The sequence below is a fragment of the Podarcis gaigeae genome (genome assembly GCF_964106915.1).
Source record: "Podarcis gaigeae genome assembly, chromosome: 18".
In the NCBI taxonomy this organism is placed as follows: domain Eukaryota; kingdom Metazoa; phylum Chordata; class Lepidosauria; order Squamata; family Lacertidae; genus Podarcis; species Podarcis gaigeae.
The window spans coordinates 2,604,829-2,620,147 of NC_139696.1; the positions used below are offsets into that span (position 1 = coordinate 2,604,829).

The window sequence follows — 15,319 nt, forward strand, 5'->3', positions numbered from 1 at the left end:
TTCTTTCTTCCCACTTCAGTATTAAACATATTAATCCATCACATAATCCATAATACATATTGCAAATACTATCCGGTATTTGCAAGGTTTTTCCAACTAATTTAACTTAACATATTTAGCTAAATAGTCATTAAATTTCTTCCATTCTTCCTGGGACTCCTCCTCCGGTCAGGTCGGCTTTTCTCCTGTAGCAGGAACCCCCCCACCCCAATCATTCTGTTTGTATAAACTTCACACTCACACACTACATACGCCACATTTCTGTTATAAATTCATAACACCACATTTCTGTTATAAATTCATAGAATTGGATTTGCACTGTTCCATTTTTATTTTTACTCCATGTGACAAGAACTAACAAAGGGGGGTGGCTTAGTCCTGGTCAGCCATAATCCCTTCACTGTCTCAGCACATAACACAGGAGCCCTGCCCATGCCAACCCTGATGATCCCAGACAGAAGACAATCAAGATCACAAAGAACCTGCATATGGGAGTGGATTCAAACAAAGGACACTGATCAGATCTTCCCTCAGGGGGCAGGAAACTGCAAAATCCCCTTTGTCTCCTAGAAATTCCTGGAAGGGGAGGGGGGAAAGGAGGAACCAGCCAGGTGACAAGACACTCAAGTTACCACCAACTCCTCCCTCGGCCCCTCCTTTCTGTAATGTATGCCTCCCACAACCCCTCCTTTCTGTAATGTATGCATGATGTTTCTGGGGGTGGGCTAGACCTAGAGGAGGGGAATTTCAAAAAGTTTTTATAAGACCTTGCACACTATTCTTCTGGGTCTTTCCTCTCTCCTGCGCGTGAGGGGAATACCCTGTTGCAACAGTTCAATAAAGGCCAAGCCTACAGGCTGCTGTTTTGCTCCAAGTTATCCTGGTTGGTGTCTTTGTTTTGTCCAAGGGAGCCCTCGGATTTTTCCTGCAACACTCCGAAAATGCCATCATTTTTGCAGGGGTCTCCTTAAGTGATCTCTGCAACCTGGAATAAATGCTGTTTTCTGGGCATGGCTTGACCCTGATCCCTTCCCTCCCTCAAGCCAGCACTGTATAATAATAATAATCAATCACTTATCATTAATTAATGAAAAATATATTTGTACCCCGCCCAACTTAATAATTAATAGTAATAATATATTTGTAGCTCACCCATCAGACTGGGTTCCCCCAGCCATTCTGGGGCACATATATAAAAACATCTAAACACACACATATATACAGTATAATAACAAAACTTTTAAAAAGAATTGGGAAGATTTATTTAGCTGCAAGCAAATGAAAACATTAGCAGGATTTTCAATCTCGCTTGTAATTCCCATCGGGGAGTGTTCAGTGCAAATTGCAGAAAGGGGGCAGAGAAAACACACGTTCTCGCATATTTTGCCTGGATTCCTTGTCTCCCCAAAACTGGGCAGGCATGAAAATGAAAATGTGCCAGCAGCTTCTGAGTTTGCAATCATAATTCCGAGCCGTCGGACAAAAGGTGGTTTGGGTTGGTATTTCTGCCGCTGACGTTCTCTCCTGGGCTGCCGATGTTGCTTTTGGAGAGCCAAGCAAAACCGCAGGAATCTTCTGGGTTCTGCGTTACCCAGGCACCCCTTGCACCAAGGCGAAACCGATACCGCTTGGCTGAGATCCCCAAACCTTGAGAACCTCAAATCCTGGCTCCTGCCAGGATCCCTTGGATCCAGTATTCCCAGGTCTGGCGGCAGCCGGTCAGACGCACCGGGGAAACTCATGGGGGCAAAGGGAGGGGGAGAAGGGTTCTTGAAGCATTCAGAGGTAGACTGCGCCTACACATGGAGGGGAACCATCATAGCTATTTCATTTTGTAGCAGGAAACCCCCCAATCATTCAGTTTGTACAAACTTCACACACACACTCACACACTACATACGCTACGCTTCTGTTATAAATTCATAGAAAATCAACCATGCATCGGATTTGCACTGTTCCACTTTTATTTTACTCCATGAAGGAAGGACTACAAAATGGGGAAGGTTTGATACAGGGCAGCCGTAATCCCTTGAGCATCCCAGCACATCCACAGGAGCCCTGCCCAGTTGCTATGCCAACCCTGATGGTCCCAGACAGAAGACCATCAAGATCACAAAGAACTTGCATATGGGAGCGGATTCAGCACGGACTGGAACAAAGGACAATAATCAGCTCTTCCCTCTGGGGGCAGGAAACTGCAAACTCCCCTCTGTCACCTGGAAAGTACTCATGGGGAGGGGGAAAGGGGGAACCAGCCAGGTGACAGGACACTCAGGTTACCACCACAACTCCTCCCTCAACCCCTCCTTTCTGTGATGTAGTATGATGTTTCTGGGGGTGGGCTTGATCTAAGGTAAAGGTAAAGGTACCCCTGCCCGTACGGGCCAGTCTTGACAGACTCTGGGGTTGTGCGCCCATCTCACTCAAGAGGCCAGGGGCCAGCGCTGTCCGGAGACACTTCCGGGTCACGTGGCCAGTGTGACAAAGCTGCATCTGGCGAGCCAGAGCCGCACACAGAAACGCCGTTTACCTTCCCGCTGGTAAGCAGTCCCTATTTATCTACTTGCACCCGGAGGTGCTTTCGAACTGCTAGGTTGGCAGGCGCTGGGACCGAGCAGCGGGAGCGCACCCCGCCACAGGGATTTGAACTGCCGACCTTTCAATCGGCAAGTCCTAGGCGCTGAGGCTTTAACCCACAGCGCCACCTGCGTCCCATTTAGATCATTGCTTCCCCCCCAAAAAATATTCCTGGACACCATCGTTTCTTGAGGGTGCTGGGAATTGTAGCTCAGTGAGTGGGGGAACTACAGTTCCCAGATTCGTTTTAAAAAACAACCTTAAAACATTGCATCAAACAGCTAGGTTGGCAGGCGCTGGGACCGAGCAGCGGGAGCGCACCCCGCCGCAGGGATTCGAACCGCCGACCTTTCGATCGGCAAGTCCTAGGCGCTGAGGCTTTAACCCACAGCGCCACCTGCGTCCCTCGGGCTTGATCTACAGGGTGGCAATTTCAAAAGTCTTTATAAGGTCTTGCACACCATTTTTCTGGGTCCTTCCTCTCTCCTGCAAGTGAGGGGAGCACCCTGTTGCAACAGATCGATAAAGGCCAAGCCTACAGGCTGCTGTTTTGCTCCAAGTTATCCTGGTTGGTGTCTTTGTTTTTGTCCAAGGGAGCCTTCGGATTTTTCCGGTAACAATTTCAGTTTTTTTTTTTGCCAGGAATGGTGTTGCAGAAATTGATGTACAGGTTGGAAAAGGGTCCAGATATCCTGCACACGCAGCCCACTACCAAAATCAGCACAATCGCTTTTGTGACTTTTGTGATTTGTCCCCACAAAACACTTGATCGCAGATTCTTCCTATCTATTCAAAGGGCCTCTGCTGCACGATACCAAATGTAAGAATTCACTGATAAATGTACAGTGGTACCTCTGGAGGCGAACGGGATCCGTTCCAGAGCCCTGTTCGCATCCTGAAGCGAACGCAACCCGCGTCTGCGCATGCGTGGGTCACGATTCACTGCCTCTGCGCATGTGTGAGCAGCGAAACCCGGAATTAACACACTCCATTATTTCCGGGTCACTGCAGAGCACAACCCGAAAATGCTTAACCTGCAGCTCCTTCAACCTGAGGTATGACTGTACCTATATGGTACCTCGGGTTAAGTACTTAATTCGTTCCGGAGGTCCGTTCTTAAGCTGAAACTGTTCTTAACCTAAAGCACCACTTTAGTTAATGGGGCCTCCTGCTGCTGCCGCGCCACTGGAGCACAATTTCTGTTCTCATCCTGAAGCAAAGTTCTTAACCTGAAGCACTATTTCTAGGTTAGCGAAGTCTGTAACCTGAAGCGTATTTAACCCGAGGTACCACTGTACTGGCTCACAGAGGGTCGTGGGTGGCGCTTGTGGTCTAAACCACTGAGCCTCTTGGGCTTGCCGATCAGAAGGTCAGCGGTTCGAATCCCTGTGACGGGGTGAGCTCCCGTTGCTCGGTCCCTGCTCCTGCCAACCTAGCAGTTCGAAAGCACGTCAAAGTGCAAGTAGATAAATAGGTACCGCTCCGGCGGGAAGGTAAACGGCGTTTCCGTGCGCTGCTCTGGTTCGCCAGAAGCGGCTTAGTCCTGCTGGCCACATGACCTGGAAGATGTACGCCGGCTCCCTCGGCCAGTAAAGCGAGATGAGCGCCGCAATCCCAGAGTCGGCCACGACTGGACCTAATGGTCAGGGGTCCCTTTACCTTTACTGGCTCACTGGGAAAACTCCTTCCAGCAGAACCTTAGAGACCAACTAAGTTTGTTATTGGTATGAGCTTTTGTTTTTTTTTTCTGATAAAATACTTTATTTAAGAAAGATACACATATACACAGATCCAAAAAAGTAATATACATATCTAGATCAAAAAAAGAAATAGGAAATAAAAAGAAGAAAAGAAAAATAAGAGCAAACAACAAGAATACAAGCCAGAAAGAAGATATTGGTATGAGCTTTTGTGTGCATGCACATAGTTGGTCGACTATGGCACACCAACACAGCTACCTACCTGTAACTAGAACTTTTTTCCTTTAATTTATTTGGGAGCCCCCATGAGAGTGGGGCCCTAAGCTATAGCTTGGTTAGCTTTTACGTAAATCCGGCACTGGACATAACTGCAAAAGTCACTATTACAATTAATTAGAAAAAAATATATGCTTTGCTGCCCTAAAAAAAGAAGATGGAATTTGAGCAATTTTCTTTCAAGCCCCATTCTTCGACATCTGGAGTGCTTCTGGAAACAAAACGCCCCCGTCCGAAAGGCTTGGCTTGTCATCCGCAAGCTCCTCAAGACGTGTCATTATTCATATTTATTATACAAATATTGGGATGATTTAAGAGCCCTCGGGATCTTGAAAACAACTTGCTGCTGGATTTGCCCCGTGCCAGACTTGCGGTTGGGAACGATCTGCCCCCAGAGAGGGTTACGGAGCCGGCGGTCTGATTTTCTTCCACGTCCTCAGGAAAAAATAACATCTAAAAACCAACTGCAGGTGGGAATTTGTGTCTCGGGCCCTTCCACGGCTCGGTTCGAACTCAGGACATCGATCCGCCGAGCCGGGAAATCTTGGGGGCACGGAACGGTTTGTTAGCCACGGGTTCCGAGAAGCCCAAACCGAAACGGCGGAATTGAGGAAGTGTTGTAAACTAAAATTTTCCCTTATGGGGTATCCAAGAGCCCATATAGAGTCCTTACATGGGTTCCCTATTGGTAGGAAAGAATAACAGAGGCCAGGCAGAGAATATTGAGAAGCAAAGCAGCTAGTAAGCTTGATCTTTATTGATCTGTTGCAACAGGGTGCTCCCCTCACCCGCAGGAAAGGAGGGACCCAGAAAAATGATGTGCAAGGGCTTATAAAGACTATTGAAATTGCCACCCTGTAGATCAAGACCACCCCCAGAAACATCATACATACATCACAGAAGGGGTGTAACCTAAGACCACCTCTCAGATACATCTTACCTACATCACAGAAAAGGTGGTCTAAAACAGAAATTTGAATATTGTTTTTCTCCTGTTGTTTATTTTTTTTCCAAATAATTTTTATTAATTTTACAACATAAGAAACATAAACAGAACACAACACATAAAAACACAAAACGACTTCCCCAGACCTCCCCTTCACTGCATCCTTATTTTAAAAAAAATTTTTTAGCAATTCTTTGTCCAATTTTTTATAATTAAAGTCCTTTAAAAGCTTTTCTTAAAAGTTAATTTTTAACAGCTGTAATTCTCTACATCCTATCCCCTGGCATCTATCATTGCGGAATTTTACAACAATTTTCAAGATAAGTTTTAAATTTTTTCCAGTCCTCCTCCACCGTCTCTCTCCTCTGGTCACGAATCCTGCCGGTCATTTCTGCCAATCCCATGAATTCAATCACCTTAGTCTGCCATTCTTCCAGAGTAGGTAGTTCTTTGGTCTTCCAATACTTCGCCAAGAGTATTCTTGCTGCTGTAGTTGCATACATAAAAAATGTTCTATCTCTTTTTGGAATTGTTTGGCCGACCATACCCAGGAGAAAGGCCTCTGGTTTCTTTAAAAAGTCTACTTAAGGATTTTCTTAATTTCATTATAGATCATTTCCCAGTATGCCTTAATCCTAGGACAGGTCCACCAAAGATGATAAAATGTTCCTTCGCATTCATTACATTTCCAACAGTTGTTGTTGGGTAGATGATATATCTTTGCTAGCTTGACTGGGGTCATGTACCACCTATAGATCATTTTCATTATATTTTCTTTTAAGGCACTACATGCCGTAAATTTAATACCTGTGGTCCATAACTGTTCCCAGTCAGCAAACATGATATCATGACCGATGTCTTGTGCCCATTTGATCATAGCTGATTTAACCTGTTGTTTATCTCCTGTCTGGCAGGTTACAGTGGTGCCTCGCAAGACGAAATTAATCCGTTCCGCGAGTCTCTTCGTCTTGCGTTTTTTTCGTCTTGCGAAGGCTATTAGCGGCTTAGCGGCTATTAACGGCTTAGCGGCTATTAACGGCTTAGCGGCTTAGCGGCTATTAACGGCTTAGCGGCTATAAGCGGCTTAGCGGCTTTAAGAAAAAGGAAACAAACTCGCAAGACGAAGCAAGCCCATAGGGAAATTTGTCTTGCAGAACGACTCAGAAAATGGAAAACTCTTTCGTCTTGCGCGTTTTTCGTCTTGCGAGGCATTCGTCTTGCGAGGTACCACTGTACTTGATTGGATTTCCTGGATTTCCTGGCTAGTCTTTTGCAGTGATAAATACTTAGTTCCTGGGCCAGGACACAGGCTCACACCCTCTTCAAACACAATCAGGATTTGTGAAGGAAAAGACAATGGGGAGGCTTTTCCATTTTGACCTTGCAGAGAAAAAATTTGCTCAGTTTAGGAATCAAAATGGTTCCAGGTTGGCCTTTCTGTGCTGATCTATGTATGTGCTTGGTTGGTACACTTATGAACATTACCATATATCTAAGACCATAAAATTCCTATTACAGAAGCTTCCTTACACGGACTGGGAGCCATTGCTCCACCTAGTTCAGTATTGTCAACACAGGCTGGCAGCAGCTATGCAGGGTTTCAAAAAGGGGTCTTTTTCGCAGACCAGGCCAGAGGTGCCGACAGGGATTGGACCATGGGCTACCTACATGCCGCAGACCTTCGATGGCCACCTGTTACGGGTGCTTTAGTTGAGATTCCTGCTTTGCAAGGGGTTAGACTAGATGACTCTAGAGGCCCCTTCCAATTCTATGAATCGCCGCCCTTCTAGCGTTCCCATGTCTCCTCTTTTCCCGGGGTAAAAATGGAAACAAATTGCATCAGAACGGCCATTGTAGCGCCCTCTTTTTTTTTTTGCTCTTCAAAATATAGCTATCTTAAACTACAGAGCCTAGGACTTGCTGAACAGAAGGTTGGCAGTTCGAATCCCCATGATGGGGTGAGCTCCCATTGCTCGGTCACTGCAAGTATATAAATGTGCAAGTAGATAAATAGGTACCGCTCCAGCGGGAAGGTAAACGGCATTTCCGTGCGCTGCTCTGGTTCTCCAGAAGCGGCTTAGTCCTGCTGGCCACATGACCCTATTTATCTACTTGCACTTTGATGTGCTTTCGAACTGCAAGGTTGGCAGGAGCAGGAACCGAGCAACGGGAGCTGACGCCGTCACAGGGATTCGAACCGCCGACCTTCTGATCGGCAAGTCCTAGGCTCTGCAGTTTAACCCACAGCACCACCTGCGTCCCCTCTCTCATGTAAAGGTAAAGGTAAAGGGATCCCTGACCATTAGGTCCAGTTGTGGCCGACTCTAGGGTTGCGGCGCTCATCTCGCTTTACTGGCCGAGGGAGCCGGCGTACAGCTTCCGGGTCATGTGGCCAGCAGGACTGAGCCACTTCTGGCGAACCAGAGCAGCGCACGGAAACACCGTTTACCTTCCCGCCGGAGCGATACCTCTTTATCTACTTGCACTTTGAAGTGCTAGGTTGGCAGGAGCAGGGACCGAGCAACGGGAGCTCACCCTGTCATTGTGGGGATTCGAACCGCCGACCTTCTGATTGGCAAGTCCTAGGCTCTGTGGTTTAACCCGCAACGCCACCCGCGTCCCCTCTCTCATGTACACCCCCTCAAAAAGACTCCTGTGGAATTTCTGAAACCGGCCGGGAATTTTAGGAAACAAAAAACACTTCTCAGAACAGGGCCTTCGTGTTCTGGCAGAGGGGAGCCAGGATGTGAGCTGTTAAAAAACCTTTCTCTCGCCGCTTCTTCCTAGACACGAGGGGAGAAGGATTGGGTTGTGCTTTTCACAGCTCGTTTCCTCCTCAAGGAGCTCTTTGTCTCGTGGAATTTGATGGCTTGTCCAGAGGAGAGCTCAGGTGACACGCTTTGGCCAGACAGACGGGCAGAAATGGAATCCGCTGGCGTGATTCGAGGGAGGAAGTTACAGCGGTGCTATTTTAACGGGAACACACCCCGAAACCCACATTAAGATGGGAACGTGAGGCTCCCATCTCTCAGGCATAATCCTGTGAAACGTGGTGCAATTTTTCCGCAGAAACGCGTTGTTTCGAAATTGCATGTAGTGGGTTGGGATAGATGACCACTGAAGGTCCCTTCCGACTCCACGAAAATCCGAATCGGCAGCTAACCCTGAAATTGTCCGCTATGCATTGAAAGCAGGGCTAGGCCACAGCCGTGGCTTCCCTCCATAAAGAAATCTGGGGAACTTTAGTTCTGGGTGCTGAGAGTTGTTCGGAAACCTGACCCCATTCCCCTTGTGGCGCTACAATTCCCAGAGTTCCCAGGCGCAGCACGAAGGCAGCTTCCTTCCTTCCACGAAGGCAGAACATCGGCTTTGCACATAAGATGCCCTGGGTTCGATTTGGCGTCTTCAGGCCGGAACCAGGAAGGCACCCAAAGCTGAGACCCCGGGGAGCGGCTGCCAGCCAGTGTTGCCAGACCAAAGGTCCATTTCCTACGTCCCTGTGTTCCCTATCGTGGATTTTCTGGGCCAATTCCCCGGCACAAATTAACGGAGCTTGGGGTCACCAGCAGCTCTATCTGTGGCACTCAAGGATGTGGAGGGAAGGCAAAGCGAAGAAAGCCGGGGCCTTGTTTGTGTTGGCCCCCATTCACCGCTAGTGCCAGACATGGCCTACCCTGCGTGGATGGAGACAGCGGAAAGGAACAGGATTTGAGGGTGCTGGTCTTAGTGCGCCCCCTAATTTGGGGTGTACGCTCATCCCTGCAATCTCCTGGAAGTCACGGCGAGAAATTGGGGCCACCCTCAAAAAGGCCCAGATACCTCCTGCCCTCCTCTTCGCTCTGCCCAACCTGCATTTCTCATCAGCCGCTCCTGGAGCCGCAAAGCAGGGCAAGGAAACAAAGAGAGGCTGCTCCAGAGGCACGAGCCGCTCGTGAAACCTGACCGGACTCCGAGACGAGCGAGGGCAATCCGGCACGTTCCTTCGTCACTAAGTCAGCCTTGGCTACGGAAAACGTCTCCAGGAACGGGGAAGGTTCCTGGGTTATCCTTGCCATCGGGAAAGAGTTTTATCCCACGGGGAATGATTTCTCTAGGCCTATCTCAGCGCTTGCCCCCTCCGAACCAGGAACGAGAGAAGCGGTCCGCTTTGGGGTTCCTCATTTCCCCGGTTTCGTGATACACTCCCTCGCTTTTTCGCCTCAATCCGCCGTGCCGCAGAGACAAAATGTCCCCACAAAAGTTCGCCGGCGGTTTAGTGCAAATTTCTCCCCCTCCACACATTTCACTAGGCGTTCTTACCCAACAGGAACATTTTCCGCAAGCCCTTCCCCGTCGTATAATATACCTTGATATATTACTTCCACACGCTTGAGAACTTTTTGCGAAAGTGTCGCCTTATAATGTGGGCGTTTTTGCACACACCTTGGTTCTCGGACATAATTTCCGGGAGTCCGTTAGACGCCCGAAACTGTTCAAAAACCAAGGCGCAGCTTCCGATCAACTGCCTGCGCTCAGTCGGAAGCCACGCCGGATGTTCAGCTTCTGAAAAACGTTTGCAATCCAGAACACTTACTTCTGGGTTTGCGGCATTCGGGAGCTGTTTTGTTCGACAGCTAAGCCGTTTGGGAACCAAAGTACCACTGTATTAAAAGTAAAGGAACCCCTGACCATTAGGTCCAGCCGTGGCCGACTCTGGGGTTGCGGCGCTCATCTCACTCTATTGGCCGAGGGAGCTGGCGTACAGCTTCCGGGTCATGTGGCCAGCATGACCAAGCCGCCTCTGGTGAACCAGAGTAGCGCACGGAAACGCTGTTTACCTTCCCGCCGGAGCAGTACCTCTTTATCTGCTTGCACTGGTGTGCTTTCGAACTGCTAGGTTGGCAGGAGCAGGGACCGAGCTATGGGAGCTCACCTCGTCATTGCGGGGATTCGAACCACCGACCTTCTGATCGGCAAGCCCTAGGCTTTGTGGTTTAACCCACAGCGCCACCCGTGTCCCTACCACTGTATTACTGAAGGGCAAAAAGAAAAGTCTTGCTGATTCTAGGTCTGCTTCTCGGATGCCAGTAATGGCTCCATGTTTGGTGAACGCAGAACGTTTGAATTTTCATTTATATCTGCATTGTCCCTCTTGTATTTATTTGCGTACTGTCTACACTGCTTTTTGCACCCAAATATTTGAGTATTTGCTTCTCGATCTGCTACTTTTTGGTCTATCGCTCCCTCATTGGACGTCCGCACACAAATGCCTCCTTTTTATAATCACAAGACGACTGGACCTGGAACTTTCGGCAGGAAAAGCGATACTCCTTTCCTCCGAAAACAAAAGCAACTTTTTAGTCTTCATGGGTGTGAATAGAGAGGTGATTGAAATAGCAAGCTGCTTTCTACAAATATTGGTTTCTCTAGTTCAGAGTGTCGTCTACTCTGACTGCTGGAGGGTTTCAGTCAGCGGAATATTCCCATCCCTACCTGGAAATGGCGTTCAGGATCGAACCACAGACATCCAGCCATTTCCCTGCTAAGCTATGGCCTTCCTGAACGAGGACCCCTCTGAGTCGTGTCCTTAAAACTGGGGCACGAAATGTTTTCCTCATCCTCCGATTGCCTCTCCGGCAAACTCGCCAACTGGACGTTTTGAAAAGCAGGTCTGCTTCTCCCGGAGCGTTTGATGTTGCCGTCATGCGCTCCAAGAATGTTTGGGAACGGATCCTGGCTCGGCGGAGACGTGCTGGGCTTTGCAAAAAAAGGCTCCATCCCTTCACCCGTCGTATATAACGTTTCAACACTTGGCACGAGCGGCTGGCCGCTCTGTTGCGTCTTGCGAAACTCAGGAGAGTTGTGGTCCCCTGGCCGGGAGACAGGCGGACATCAATAATTTCCACCCCTTCCCTTTGGCAAGGCCTTGCCACTCGTATACTTTAATGTCTCGTTTTTGCTGAGAACACAAATCTCCGTACATAAAGAAGCGGCGTAGGAGGGAAGGGGAGCCCTGGGCCAACACACATACCTGAAACATCTGGATGCAGGCGGACTCGCTCTAAAGTATCTTTCTCTCCCAGACCCCTGAGACATGGGGGAGATGCTAAAAAAATGTAGTATAAACACCGACAGTTGAGGAACACTGGCCTGCGAGCGCTCCAGATGGAGAACAGCCTTGACCAAAGGTGTTGTGGGCTTTGAAGACACTCGAACTCAGGATGCGAGGGAGAAATGTGCTAAGAGGGAGGCATGCTTGGCAAACCCTCACCGAGATCTAGATTTAGTAAGTAAAGTAAAGGACCCCTGGACGGTTAAGTCCAGTCAAAGGCGACTATGGGGTTGTGGCGCTCATCTCACTTTCGGGCCGAGGGAGCTGGTGTTTGTCCACAGACAGCTTTCCAGGTCGTGTGGCCAGCAGTACTAAACTGCTTCTGGTGCAATGGGATGCCGTGATGGAAACCAGAACGCATGGAAACGCCGTTTACCTTCCCGCTGGAGCGATACCTATTTATCTACTTGCGCCGGCGTGCTTTCGAACTGCTAGGTTACTGGCCGAGGGAGCCGGGGTATAACTTACGGGTCATGTGGCCAGCAGGACTAAGCCGCTTCTGGCGAACCAGAGCAGTGCACGGAAAAGCCGTTTACCTTCCCGCCGGAGCGGTACCTATTTATCTACTTGCACTTTTGACGTGCCACATGACCCGGAAACTGTACGCCAGCTCCCTCGGCCAGTAAAGCGAGATGAGCGTCGCAACCCCAGAGTCGGTCACGACTGGACCTAATGCTCAAGGGTCCCTTTACCTTTACCTCGGGTTACATATACTTCAGGTTACAGAGTCCGCTAACCCAGAAATATTGCTTCAGGTTAAGAACTTTGCTTCAGGATGAGAACAGAAATTGTTCTCCGGCGTTGCAGCAGCAGCAGGAGGCTTCATTAGCTAAAGTGGTGCTTCAGGTTAAGAACAGTTTCAGGTTAAGTACAGACCTGCAGAACGAATTAAGTTCTTAACCCGAGGTACCACTGTAATAATAATTTATTACGTATACTCCACCCATCTGGCCAGGCCTCCCCAGCCACTCTGGGCAGTTTCCAACACTACATAAATAGGTAAAGGGACCCCTGACCATTAGGTCCAGTCATGGCCGACTCTGGGGTTGCGGCGCTCATCTCCCTTTACTGGCCAAGGGAGCCGGCATACAGCTTCCGGGTCATGTGGCCAGCAGGACTAAGCCGCTTCTGGTGAACCAGAGCAGCGCACGGAAACGCCGTTTACCTTCCTGCTGGAGCGGTACCTATTTATCTACTTGCACTTTTGACGTGCTTTCGAACTGCTAGGTTGGCAGGAGCAGGGACCGAGCAACGGGAGCTCACCCCGTCATTGCGGGGATTCGAACCGCCGACCTTCCGATCAGCAAGCCCAAGAGGCTCCGTGGTTTAGACCACATGTCCCTAAATGGCTTTTATGTCCGTAAGTTACCATATAGCATATATTCAACACCAAAAACAGCGGCCATTTGTTGTTGACAAAGGACAGCTGGACATATAAAGGGCCCCATGACCTTCAGGAGCTGAGGCCCTTGGCAAACCTAAATCCGGCCCTGGTGGGCTGTGCGGAAGTGAAATCAGACACAAGGCCACAGCGCTGGTGAAAACACATATATTTTGGCAATAAATAACGCATCTCCTTTACATATATATATAAAGTTGCTGTTTATGTGACCCATGGCGAAAGAGGGGCGTCTCGTGGGGGGAACACTCGTAATGGGAATAGCTTCTCATAAGAACCGAAGGGGAGTCCTGGCGGATATCGGGTCAACAGCCCTGACCCCTCTACTTCTCCCATCCTTCCCGCAACCCTCAACGATTATGTTACGTTCTTTCAGGATACGTCCCCCGGCTACACGGAAGTAATGGAAAGGGTTCCTTCCGGGTTTCGCCGCTCACGCATGCGCAGACGCGCAAAACGACGTCACGCGAATGCGCAGAAGTGGCAAATCGCGGCACGCGCGGACACGGCTTGCGTTCTGCTCATGTTGCGAACGGGCCTCCGGAACGGATCCAGAGGTGCCACTGTACACATAACCTTAAATTAAAATATATTTACTCTTTAACTTACCGTATTTCTCGCTCTATAAGATGCACGAGACGCACCTAGTTTTTGGAGGAGGGAAACAAAATATTCTGAATCTCAGAAGCCAGAACAGCAAGAGGGATCGCTGCACAGCGAAAGCAGCGATCCCTCTTGGTGTTCTGGCTTCTGGGATAGCTGCGCAGCCTGCATTCGCTCCATAAGACGCACACACATTTCCCCTTACTTTTTAGGAGGGAAAAAGCGAGTCTTATAGAGCAACAAATACGGTAATTCCTTTTATCTTCCTTACTCTCTCTCTCCTCTTCTTCTCCTTTCGATGAAATATTTAATGTTGTTGTTGTTGTTGGGGGATATTTTCGGTAATAAGCTCTGTATTCTTTTTTTTAATACTCTAATAAAGGTTATTTTTTAAAAAAATAAGGATATCCAACGATCCACAGGTGGAGCAGTTTGTGAATGACTGCCTCACTCTGTGCGTTTTGCCCTTGGATGTGTGGAGCTCAAGAGAGCTCTCAGATGGCGTCGGGTGAGAGGGGAGACGGTCAAACGGGGGCTTGTGCTGGGGCAGTTTTGGTCCGTAGGCCCTCACCTCTGACCACTCACAGGAAAAGAGGAATGCCTATACAGCGATTACCTCGGTTCTCGAACGTCATCCGTTCCGGAAGACCGTTCGAGTTCCGAAAAGTCCGGAAACCCAAGGCGCAGTGGGCGGTCTGCAAAAGCAAGTGAGAAAATGGAAAAACGCGCCGTTCCGACTTCCGAGGCACGTCCGAAAACGGAAGGTTTTCGGTGTCCGGGTTCCGAAACGTTCGCCGGCGTCCGAAAACCAAGGTACCCCAGTATCTAGAAGAGACATTCGTTTTTAAATATTGCTGGGATCCCAGTTCCCAGAGGGTTGGGAATCAGGGAATCATCATTTGAAGAGAAGCATGTCCTCTGGCGGCACGGAAACAGGACTCCAAAAGGAACCCCCTTTTTTTGACTTATTAGATATTTATATGTATAAAGGTAAAGGGACTCCTGACCATTAGGTCCAGTCGTGGCCGACTCTGGAGTTGCAGCGCTCATCTCGCTTTACTGGCCGAGGGAGCCGGCATACAGCTTCCAGGTCATGTGGCCAGCAGGACTAAGCCGCTTCTGGCGAACCAGAGCAGCGCATGGAAACGCCGTTTACTTTCCCGCCGGAGCGGTATCTACTTATCTACTTGCACTCTGACATGCTTTCGAACTGCTAGGTTGGCAGGAGCAGGGACCGAGCAACGGGAGCTCACCCCGTCATTGCGGGGATTCGAACCGCCGACCTTCTGATTGGCAAGTCCTAGGCTCTGTGGTTTAACCCACAGCACCACCCGTGCCCCTATTTATATGTATACACATGTCTATATAACAGCCAGGTTTTTCAGAATGAATTCTGGGGGTGTGAGGGGGTGTGAGAGGCTTGATCAGGATTCGGTTCCATGACTCGACTCCAAGCAATTATCTAGTCCTCATGAAGGAGCTGGCCTCAGCTTCCATTCCTGAATTGTAGTGGGTTTGGACTCGAGGGTCCCTTCCCAGCAATACAATTCTACTATTCTGTGTCATACCAACAGGGGCTGGGGGTGGCCGCAAGACTATATTGATCTCCCCAGCGGTTTCCGAGTTTTAAATTACCGGTCAGCCTAAGAACATCAGAAGAGCGCTGGATCAAACCCATCTCGTCCGGCGTCCTGCTCTCGCCGGTGGCCAAATCTGACGTCCCCAAA

At 49.1% G+C, this 15,319-nt stretch overlaps 1 protein-coding gene and 1 long non-coding RNA gene across 2 annotated transcripts in view; one reads left to right on the forward strand and one right to left on the reverse strand.

Moving 5' to 3' along the window:
* Positions 1-15,319, reverse strand: part of TEKTIP1 (tektin bundle interacting protein 1) — a 209,428-nt gene that overhangs the window by 121,734 nt on the left and 72,375 nt on the right. The gene's annotated exons all lie outside the window — the stretch shown is intronic.
* Positions 1-15,319, forward strand: part of LOC310835891 — a 162,551-nt gene that overhangs the window by 4,763 nt on the left and 142,469 nt on the right. The window lies entirely within an intron of this gene.